Source organism: Macrobrachium nipponense, chromosome 1 (assembly GCF_015104395.2).
Source record: "Macrobrachium nipponense isolate FS-2020 chromosome 1, ASM1510439v2, whole genome shotgun sequence".
Lineage (NCBI taxonomy): Eukaryota > Metazoa > Arthropoda > Malacostraca > Decapoda > Palaemonidae > Macrobrachium > Macrobrachium nipponense.
Window position 1 is genome coordinate 53030514 of NC_087200.1, and position 12500 is coordinate 53043013.

Here is a 12500-nt window from a genome sequence, read left to right on the forward strand (position 1 = left end):
TTCCCTGACTGCACTGAAATTTACATCTCACAATACCTGGAAATCTAGCTTGGTAGTCTTCTTATCTGCTGATATTCCTGTACACTCTGGAGGTATAGGAATACTTGGGATCCCCCAGAGGAGGCAGGGGGATCAGAAGGGGTGCAGTGGAGTCTGCAGGGCTTGAGAAAGTCTGATGAAGTCCTGCTTCTGAGCAGTCCAGAGAGGTTCTGAGAGCGAGCTGCTGTGGCGCCCCTCCAAGGTTCCCTGTGGCCAAGTAATATCCAGGACAGCCAATGGGAGCAAAGAGGGTTTTTCTAGAGAATGGAGGCTTTCAGTTCACAGGGGCAACTTGCATATAGGCAAGGATGAATGAGTCTTATTATAAAGAGTCTTAGCTTTCCTTGGTCCTGGCTTAAAATCCTGAACACCTCCCCATTCTCGAGGACATTTCAACCCTAGACGGGCTGGAATGGACAAGAAAAGCCAGAAACAAGGACAAATGATAAATATAAATTACTGAGCCTTCCATACTCCCTTGAGTGGACTTACAAATATAAACGAGATTCAAGTTCTGCCGGTGATAATGTTCATGACGGTTTACTCGACAGGCAGAGGATTTACTGATCAAGAATATTAGAAAATAAAGTGTGACGTGATTAAAAGACTAACAACTTGCTATATTACAATAAAGAATACTCTTAAAATATAACGTCACACTGAGAATGACGGTTAAAATGAATAGCAAATAATCTTTTGATAAAACTTAACCTACAGGGTAAATTATATCACATATAATATTGCCAGCTTAATTGTTTAAGGCAACGCATACTATTAGTTTACCCTGATGGGGCGATATGATGTGTTCAGGTGTGTTAATAGCATTTGTCTCGTAACAACAAGATGCATAATAGTATTAATTTCATCATAGCAAACATTAGTGCAAACTAACAAGTGTAGAATTAATGAAGTAATTATCCGTGGAGAGGAAATAAGTTTACACAAAATGTAAGTCTCACCAGTGACAATGGAATTTCACAAATATAGAGACAGGAAGTAACACTAAATCAGCAATTAAATCAAAACAATGTATAAACGAGCTGAAATTTTTCCTAGTCGGGAATGCTAAGTGCCTAGGATAGGCACTGTGCTAATTGTGGCACTTTTATGATAGTAGTTCATAATGAAGTACTAATTTATAAGGCCAGAATAGCTGGTGGGTGTGGCTCTGCCTAAGCAGAGCATACAATGGGATAAATGCCTAAAGGTGGTAAAGAAGACGAAAGGAAGCTATGGAAGAGAAGATATAGACAGTACAAAAAAATTGAAAGTTACAAAAGGATAAGAAAGAAGTAGAAGTAGCAGAATCTGGCACTCACCTCTGGATGGAGAGGGTCAGAATTCTCTATAAGAGGGTGGGCACTGTGCCAGGCACTATAACTGGTTCACTTAAGGTAGATTCTTGGGTGATCCCTATGCCTACGAGACGTTAGTTTGGTGGCCGCTGATTGGCTGGGAGCTGCCTACCTCCCGGTACCAGCCAATCAGCGGCCACCAAACAAACGTCTCGTAAGAATAAGGCTCATCCGAGAATCTACCTTAAGTGAATCAGTTATAGTGTGGAGAGACTATTGACTCTCGTAAGGTTTCTCAAGACCTCGACGCCCTTTTCCCTTCTTCCTCTGACCTCTCTGAGGTCGGTTTGACGATGCCATGGGGGGCCTTGAAAGACTCAAGCCCTCTGAAGATGCAGGAGGGTCATTGGCTCCGGCTGTGCCTGATGCTAAGTGGCTCCATTCCCTGAGCTCTTCGGCCAAATAGGATTCAGTTGAGTCATTACTCTGGGACTGGTTAGCTGCTGACGGAGGGGGATTGGATGAGGTAATGGTATTTGCAATGGGCTTACCCATTGGGAGGACTGACTCTGGGGCAGTTAGTGAGGCTGCACCGTTGGTGGAGTGTTCAATATGGTCATGGGTGTCCTGGAGGATTCCTATTGGAATTGGCTCTTCCTCGACTGCTGACATGGGTAGTGGGGCCAAGCCAGTGGAGGGAAACCGACCAGGACTTAGAGCTCCAGGAGGGAGACTCGAGTCTTGCCTTGGCACTGGCACTGAGACCGCTCCTGGCTTAGTGAGAAGACCCGAACATGGCTCAACATCCATGAGAGAGGGAGCCTGGCACTGCCTGGCACCTTCAGGTGGCACCGGCTGTGCAGAGGTAGTTCTTGGAGGCCCATGGAACGGGTCTGGAGCTATGTGGGGGCGGAGGCCCTGATACGGTTAGCCTCCTTGGGCATAGTCCTCCATTTCTGCCTCCACTGGTTTTGGGTTACCTTGCGCTTCTCTTTCAGCTGCTTCTCTTTTCGCTTGTGCTTCCCTCTCAGCTGCTTCTCTTCTCTCTTATGCTTCTCTCTCCTTCTCCCTTTCGGCTGCATGGTAGGCTCTCTCTGCAGCTTCCTTCATTTTATCATTCACACAATTGATCAGTTTTGTGCCCTCCAGCCCCATGACTCTTCCGGCTTCGGTGAAGGCCCAGGCCTCCTCCAGTGCTGTGTTACTGGCCATCTCCTCAGCAGTAAAATGCAAGTAGTCTAGCCTGAGAATAATAGGATGGAAGGTAGTTGAAAAACTGCAAATGTCACCAGGGGTATGCGGAATACTCAACGCAGATACTTGGCAAGATGACCGTTAAATCCCTGCAAATACAGTTATTACTTGCATGTAGCACGGCGGAAAACTCACGCTGTAAAATCTCTGTGACTTACAGTTCAGCGGAAACTCGACGCCGATAATGGATTTGGCAATAAATTTTGTAAACACGGAACCTCAAGCGAGTATGGGTTTGTAAATAAAAAAGAAAGAATCTGGTCACGAATTTCACAGAAACTCAACATGAAAAGTCGTGAAATAGCAAATGAACCTCGTAAACGCGGAAACTCAATGCAAATAGGGCTTTGTGAATGAAAAGGAAAGAATCTGGTCACGAATTTCACGGAAACTCAACGTAAAAAGTCATGAAGTAGCAATTGAATTTCGTAAACATGGAAACTCACCCGATATGGCTTTGTAAATAAAAAAGAAAGAATCTGGTCACGAATTTCACGGAAACTCAATGTGAAAACGTGGCAAACGCAGTTGATAATATAAAATGTATATGGGGTCTCCTTTTTCTTTTATATATCGTCTCGAGGATGAAGACGAGAATGGGATAAAAATTATTTTTTCTTTTTCTACCAATGCAAATCCCTGGTCTATCTTACCCTTTCAACCTAGCTATGCTCAGAATTCGTATTTGAAATGCTAGCTCTTATACATTAAAGGGAAGAGGAAGAACCAGAATTAAGATCTCTCACTGCTGCATAAATATACTGCCTCTGCACAAGCCCTAACATGTACCCTTTTTCACCCTAGCTCTCGTGAACCAAGACCCTCCGATTCCGCCAATTTAAAACCCCAGAGAATTAGGCCTGTACAGTCCAGTATATGGAACATACCAAAAAGAAAAAAAATGCATATATATATATATATATATATATATATATATATATATATATATATATATATATATTACCCCTTTGAACTGTAAGCATCCATTCTCTCGAAAAGCTACCTATTCTCCCATTGGCTGATGGAATTACCCCCCACAGAGATGAGGCTTTAAAAGGATCGGAAGCCAGCGGCTCGGCCTCAGAACCACGCTCGACCTAAGAGAGGTCAGACGGCCCTACCATCTCACCCTGCAGACACCTGGAGCTCTAAGTCCTGGTCGCTCTCCCTCCACTGGCTTGGCCCCACTACCCATGCTGGCAGTCAAGGACGAGCCAATTCCAATAGGAATCCTCCGGGACAACCATGACCATAGTGGACACTCCACCAACGGTGCAGCCTCGCAGACCGCCCCAGAGTTGGTTCTCCCAACGGGTAAGCCCATTGCGAATACCATTACCTCATCCAATCCCCCTCCATCAGCAGCTAAACAGTCCCGGAGTAATGACTCTGCTGAATCCTATTTGGTTGAAGAACTCATGGAACCAAGCCACGCAGTGCCAGGCACGAGGACGAGTGCCGAGGCCCCAGTTGTCGCAGCAGCTGGAGCCGATGCCCCTGCAGAATCTTTAAAGGGCTTGAATCATTCTAGGCCCCCAATGGCATCATCAAACCGACCTCGGAGAGGTCGAAGGAAGAAGGGAAAAGGGCGTCGAGGTTTTCCGAAACCTTATGAGAGCCAATAGTCTCTACGCACTAGTGCCTGGATCAGTGCCACCATCTTATAGAAAATTCTGACCCTCTCCATCCAGAGGAGAGTGCCAGATTCTACTACTTCTACTTCCTTCTTACCCTTTTGTAACTACTTCCTTCTGATCCTTTGGTAACTTTTTTTTTGTACTCTCTGTATCTTCTCTTCCTTTGTTTCCTGACTTTAGGCCTTTATTTACTGCCTTTAGGCATTTATTGTATATTGTATGCCCTGCTTAGGCAGAGCCAAACCTGCCAGCTATTCTGGCCTTATATAAATTAGTACTTCTTTATGAATTACTGTCGTAAAAATGCCACAATTGGCACCGTGCCCTATTCTATGCACTTAGAATTCCATTTGACTTGGGAAAATTTTAGCCAGCAAACGTTGCTAAAGCTTTAGAGATAATTTCGAAGCCTGGCTCGTTTATACATTGGTTGATTTGCTTTTTGATTTAGTTTTTATTCCCTAGTCTTTATATTTTGTGAAATTGCCATTGTCTTTGGGGAAATTAAAATTTTTTGTGTGTGTATCTTATTTAATCTACGAAGAATTACTTCATTAATTTTCCCCTTGTTAGTTGCATTTATGTTTGCTAGGATGTAATTAATACTGTTAGGCGTCTTCTGGTTACGAGACAAATTATTTAACAAAATCGTAGGGACATTAGAACACCTGAACGCTCCTATCTCAACCTGCAGACGCTGCTTCCCCCCCTTTCTGCTTCCTCCTGCTCTCCTCTGGGAAGTCCCAAGTATCTCTAAATTTCCATAGTGCACAGAAACATCAAGGAGAAGACCACGCCCAAGCCCAGGATCCAGGTACTGTGAGAGTAATTTCCAGTTCAGCCAGGGAATTGTTTTACCTTTGTCTGTATTTCATTTCCATTTTTCCAAGGCAACTCCCCTTCCCCACTCCTTTGTTTAGCTTCTCATTCCCCCCATCTTGGTTCAATGCTGTGGTTATTCCCCTTGTGATACTAGTAAACATCCCCAAGTAAATTCAAGGAACGAAATAGTTCTCTTTGTGTAAATTCCCAGTCATTTCATTCCCCCCTGATTGGCCTGTAAACTTTTGACTGAAAGAAAGTAGTGTGTAATGTTCGCCCTCGTGTGCCTTATGCCAGCGTCCTCTCTTTGCAGACAAACAATGTGCCTGATTGTGGTAGAAATTGGAAACCCTTGGAGCAAGCTTGCATTTTCAATCCTTTTGCGCAACTTTCTGAACGTCTTGTCTGGATTGCCTCAGCCACATGTTACCGGTGGATCGACCAATCGACCCCCTTATTAGTCTCCTGTACTTCTGTAAATTAAAGTAAATACAGTGCATTTAAAGCTAAAGTCCAGCTTCTGTGTAAATTCCTCCTTCCTCAGTAATATAGGCCTTATGCCCTAGTAGTTTTTCTTCTTTTTGTTCTGATCTCTCGTCCTCCATTCAAGGCCAAATTTTTCAGTGTTAACTACATTTTCTAGGAGTGAACGAGCAGTTCAGAATAATATATATATATATATATATATATATATATATATATATATATATATATATATATATATATATATATACATTAGGTTAAGAAAGTCATTCATTTTGGCCTGAAGGTTTGGTCCAGAATATTAAATTCATCGTGGTAAATGGAACGCATGCATTTTTTTTCTTTTTGGTATGTTCACATATACTGGACTGTTTAGCATTAGACTGAACGCTTATTACGAAAGCTAACCACCTTACGGCAGTGCACAGTCCACGCGCATGCGCACCCTCGCCATCCATCCTCTGAGAAGAACTCATATATTATAGCAGATCACGTCTGGGACGAAAACATCAGAACGCTGTACATACCAGAGGACACGCAGGAACACCGACGATCTTTGAATCGAAACAGAGCCAATTTTGATTGGATTAATAGATATATGTTTAACTTTTGAAGTATAAAAAGGAAGGGTAGGAAAAAATGAGTAGGGCTTTTGCATCAAGGAACAACTGAAAAGGAGAGGAAGGAAATGAATAAGGCTTTCTACCAAGTAAACATCAAACTGAAGTGGGTGAAAGGAAAGGAGTGGGACTTGACACCAAGGAAACGTGAAATGGTGGTGGTATAAACTCCGCCTTTGGAAGGCTGCGAATTGCAAAGATTCAGGAATGGATGCAAGAGAGAATAACAAAGAATGGCAGAAGGTAATAACTTGTAATTTGTCCTACATTTTCCCCATAAATGACATAAGAAAGGGTAAGGGAATGGATGAATAACAGAAGGCAAATAAGAAATTCGCCCTAATTCTTCAATTTTTAGTTTTCTGTAAAAGAAAACTCCGCACTTTGCCTGTCCGCCCTCAGATCTTAAAAACTACTGAGGCTAGAGGGCTGCAAGTTGGCATGTTGATCATCCACCATCCAGTAATCAAACATACCAAATTGCAGCCCTCTAGCCTCAGTAGCTTTTATTTTTTTAAGGTTAAAATTAGCCATAATCGTGCGTCTGGCAACGATATAAGCTAGTCCACCACCGGGTCGTGGTTAAAGTTCCACGGGCCGAGCCTTATACAACATAGTACCGAGACCACTGAAAGATATGTCTAGTTTTTGTGGCCTTGATTATACGATGTACAGATAATTTGATTGCGCCGAAGAAACTTCGGCGCATTTTTTGCTTGTTATGATTTTTCGTCGCGAAATTAAGACATGAGAGAGAGAGAGAGAGAGAGAGAGAGAGAGAGAGAGAGAGAGAGAGAATAATCACAGTAAATAAACCTGTCAATATATCGGAAAATAGTGTTTAGTTCGGCTCTATCAGTGAGGTCAATCCGAGCGAAGAGGAGGGAGGGGAGGGGGGAGGGGAGGGGAGAGGGGAACGGGAGGAGGGGGAGGGGAGGTAGGAGAGGAAGGGAGATAATATACAATTACGTTGCCTATGGTAGTGATCGATTTATTGGAAAGTGAATTAGTTTTCTCAATGAGATCAGACAATCTTCCCGTTCGTATAGATCTGGTAGCAAATTGCCTCTAACCACTGGATAAAAGTAATAACTCTGCGTATGGAATGAAATAGAATATAGATTTTAGGCCAAAGGTTTGAAAGGCGTAACAGGAGGGAAACCTCAAAGCAGATGTACTTCGAAACAATTGTTAAGAGATTTTGGATAGCATGATGGAAGAAAGGTAATATGAATGGAGGTACAGTCAAAAGAATGAAAGGGGTTGCAGCTAGGGGCCGAATCCACGCTGCAAAGAACCTTTAGTAATGCCTACAGTACACCCCCTTTCACGTACATAGTTTTTCGAATTCTTTTTAAGGATGATCTGATTAATGTTTATGAATATCCATATTTTTAGTGCGTCAACTTCTTTTCATCGGCGTGAGGCCGCCGCCTCACCAGGAGGCGAAGAGACTCGTCCTCAGGGAGTGGAGACGAAGACCCTGTCACAGGCCAATTGGCCACTTGCATGAGATATCGACCATTTTCATCGCACTATTAATATCTGATCCCGCAAGTGAAGATCGCCATCCGCTACTCTCTTATTTCTTCGGCGCTGAGCCTTATCAAATATTGATGATGCGGACACGCTCGGACGCCTAAGATTGCAGCTGTTACACAGATGCGAGGACAGACAGACAGACCGGGGAAGGTCCAGAGAAAAGAAGACGGAGTCAGTCGTTGTGGGCAGTGGGCAGTGAACATACGTAGGTAGTAACCCCGGGCCTCGAGGCTCGCAGTGGACAAGCGAGCCACTTCACTGCCTTCATGCCCATTTAGGAATAGCATTTTTCAAGGCTAAGGCATTATCCGGCCGCATTTTGCATTTTCCCGAGATGCAACCGAGTACCGGGACCTTTCACTGAAAAAAAGAAGAAAACGGGACGCCATATCTCAGGGTAGCCATAGAATTTTCTTGAAAATAATCTCATTATGTTTCCCACACCCAAGTTACATGAAAGACCCTTATAACTATCCTAACATAAACTACCTTAGGGGCATGGCAAAAAAAAAAAAAAAAAAAAAAAAAAAAAAAACTTGGCCCTAGAGCAATATGAGCATAAGTCTCAGGAATTTGCAAGCGGGGCTAATTTCCTTGTTCTCATTTTGGCATTTGTCTTCCGAAATACTTGCACTAACAAATGATGGAAAAGTAAATCACTCTGTATTCAAGATTTGTACAAGGCTTCATTTACTGGAGTGGTGAAGAAAACATGAATGACAGTCACTAATGGAAATTTTTTTTTCAGCTCCAGTTCTGAATGACAGTCACTAATGGAAATTTTTTTTTTCAGCTGCACAGTTCTTGATGTACAGGTTAGCGAAATTGGAGCCAAGGGGCTCCTCCCCCCGCCCTCCCCCCCTCCCCCCTCCCCCCTGGGCTTGGAGAAATAGAACTCTTAGCGGACAGAAAAAGGGTGGATGTCCGTACAACCTTCTTCTGTCCACCCTCAGATCTTAAAAACTACTGAGGCTAAGGGGTTGCAAATTGATATATAGATCATCCGCCCTTCGAATACCTAATATACCAAATTGCAGCCATCTAGCCTCGATATTTTTCATTTTATTTCAGAAAACTCGAATGTTTTCACAGTAGTGCTTTCTCTTCGGTGGAAGTTTACGCCTTTGCACATTTTGGGTAATAATAATAATAATAATAATAATAGTAATAATAATAATAATAATAATAATAATAATAATAATAATAATAATAATTTCTACAGTTAAAGTTAATATTACAAGACAACACAATTTTTTTTATTTAGTCTCGAAACAAACTAAAAAAATGTTTGTTAGAGAGAGAGAGAGAGAGAGAGAGAGAGAGAGAGAGAGAGAGAGATGAATCTATGGAGAAACGATGCTTCAAACACTCTACTTGTGCTTGTCAAAGGAAGCCAAGAATGGCAGCAAAGACGAAAAAATCGCCGTTTCGAAGCGCTGCAGAGGGGACAGGGGACAGGAGCCAGCACCGAAAAGTTAGACGAGGGCAGAGGTCAGGAAGACGGGAGGGGTGAAAATCTATCTACTATAAATACTGGAGCAGCCTAATTCGTAGTATGACGTATCACGGACGCAAAACCCATTAACGTCTCGTGTGAGCACTTTAACCCAACAGTTCCGTCAATAGACTTGGTTCGTGTGACGTGTCACGGGGTCTCTCTCTCCCTCCCTCCCTCCCTCTCGGTCATTCGACGATTTTTACCTTTTAAAGCGAGAGTCAATTGAGCTTCCGTGTTAATAGACCAAATTTGCCTTTGCATATTTAAGCGTGTGTGTGTGTGTGTGTTCGTTCCTCCCACCACCTCCGCGGGAGACTTTGTTCCCTCTTTCTTTCTGTATTAGGGTTACCCAAACCACCAATTTCGATATAACAATCGTCAGAAAAGTTAAGACGTAATTGAAACCTTCAGCGACGAATCGTGAGCGCAACGGGATGATTTTCGCTCGAGGCCGATTCCTTATTGATGACATCAAATAGAAATGACGGAAAAAAGTTGCTTTTTTCTGGAAGCTTCCGTGTCACTTCCTTAATTGCTATACGGTGGCTACGGTAGGACTGAATCCACGTCCCAGTCAGCGGAGACTCATAATGCGCTTAAGGGCTGTTAAGAAAATTCTAAATATGGCGTATAAATGGCCTAAAAAAACGCGATCATATTAAACGTGCAAGACACACCTGGCACTTCGTGCATCTATCTAAGCAATGAGCATTTTGTACTTCCGAAAACAAGGCTTTCATTGTGATCAACTTTTAATCCCCGAAGGAGGGTAGTGCCTTTAATGCATCTTGAATGGTTCACTGTATAGACATTACATAAGGTTCTTTGCAGAGTGCCTTCGCCACCTAGCTGAAAACCCTTTCGTTCCTTTTACTGTACCTCCTTTCATATCCTCTCTTCCATCTTACTTTCCACCCTTTCCTGACAATTGATTCATATTGTAGCTGCTTGGAGGTTTTCCTCCTGTTACACCTTTCAAACCGTTGACTGTCAATTTCCGTTTCAACGCTGAATGACCGCATCAGTCTCAGTGCTTGGCCCTTGGCCTAAATTCCTTACAGTCAGTTCAGTTCAGTTCAACTTTTATTATTGTTGAGCATGAGCGTGCATTTGTACGAAACATCTCCTAGAACTGGCTTTGCGGAGTAGAATTCAATGTACACACACAACACACACACACACACAAAAGCACTGTACAGCGAACAACTGCTATGCAAAATACACTTAGGGCACAATTATATACAAAGACGACGGGAAGAGACCCAACTGGAAATATAGATATGACTAACATCCTTCTCTCTAACTTGACAACTAAACACAAATGTCCTCTGCAGTGGTAGCTCTAATTTTCTTCCAAGTCAATTTGTGTGGTCGACAGTGTCAGCCGTTTTGCGTTTGGTCTTCTTGTTACTGAACCATTCGTAATTCAGTTCACCACGTCACTGATCATGACCTTAACAAGCAAAAAATGCACTGAAGTTTCTTCGGTGTGATCGAGTTTTCTTTACAGCCTCTATAGCGTGTCATCGAGGCCCCCGAAAATAGACCTATCTTTCGTATGAGCCGCTGCCCATGAAATTTTAACCATGGCATGTGGTGTCCTGGCCTATTGCCAGAAGCACAATTATGGCTAACTTTAACCTCAAATCAAATAAAAACTAAAGAGGTTAGAGGGCTGCAATTGGTATGTTTGATGACTGGAGGGTGGATGATCGACATGCCAATTTGCAGCCCTCTAGCCTCCTCAGTAGTTTTCAAGATATGAGGGCGGCAGAAAAAGGGCGGAGTTTTCTTGTACAGAAAACTGAAAGGGGGAACTGCCTGACACGTCTCCATTTCCCCGAGATCACATGCTATATATCATCCTTCTTGTGTTCAGGCGTGTATCTCTATAAACAAGAGAATATAGCACGCTCGGAGTAATTTAATTGAAATGTAATTCATTACAGCTTTTCATGTGAATGTAATTGCAATCGAAAATGAAATTATAGTGTCATTGTCATTTAATTCATTACAGGACGGTGTCATTTGTCACTTAACTGTAGTGAAGTGGTGAGGGTCGGGCTCTGCTCTTCTGTCACTTAATTAATGAACGAACACTGGTGAGTATGAATGACGGAGCCTCATTAGCGGCTCGATTTCCTCGCCCGAGTCCTCGAGGCGGCGCCGTTCCCTCTGCCAAAAAAAAAAAAAAGTATATCTTAGTTTTACTAGACCGCTGAGCTGATTAACAGCTCTCCTAGGGCTGGCCCGAAGGATAAGATATTTTTACGTGACTAGGAACCAATTGATTACCTAGCAACGGGACCTACAGCTTATTGTGGGATCCGAACCACATTATATCGAGAAATGAATTTCTATCACAAGAAATAAATTCCTCTGTTTCCGCGTTGGCCGAGCCGAGAATCGAACTCGTACCACTGGATTAGTAGCCGAGAGCGAAATCCACTCAGCCAACGTGGAACCCCCTCTGCCAAAGATGACTGATTATACTATTAGCGTTTGCTCTCGCACCCACATCCCTTGTGATTGTATCTGTAATCGAATTTGCTGTTAAGCGATTGTAATTGTAAAGTAATTACTATATCCATAAGTAATTGTAATTGCCATATTTTTGAAAGTAATTGTTATTCATTTCTTCAAGTGTCATTTCTCTACTCCAAACCCTGGTCAAAGCAAGCAAGGCGAGCCAAAGGACATAAACAAAGATCACTGAATGGAATGGATTATAGATTTAGGGCAGAAAGTCAAGCACTGGGACCTATGAGGTCATTCAGCGCTGGAAGGAAAATTGAGAGTAAGTACGTTTGACAAGGGTAACAGGAGGAAAGTTAAGTATATCTTAGTTTTACCAGACCACTGAGCTGATTAAGAGCTCTCCTAGGGCTGGCCAGAAGGATTAGATATATTTACGTGTCTAGGAACCAATTGGTCATCTAGCAACGGGACCTACAGCTTATTGTGGTATCCGAACCACATCATATCGAGAAATGAATTTCTATCACCAGAAATAAATTCCTCTGGTTCCGCGTTGGCAGAGCCGAGAATCGAACTTCGAACCATCGGATTGGTAGCCAAGTGCGAAAACCACTCGTCTAACGCGGAACTGGGTAACAGTAGGAAAACCTCAAAGCGGCTGCGCGATGGAATAATTATTAGGAGATGGGGGATAGCAAGATGGACTAAAGATAATATGAACGGTGGTACAGTAAAGGGAATGAAAGTGGTTGGCACGTACCCCTCCCCCAGGCCCCCGTGAAAAATAATAACAAAATAATAAATATTGAAGATTTAGACAACAATAACATAA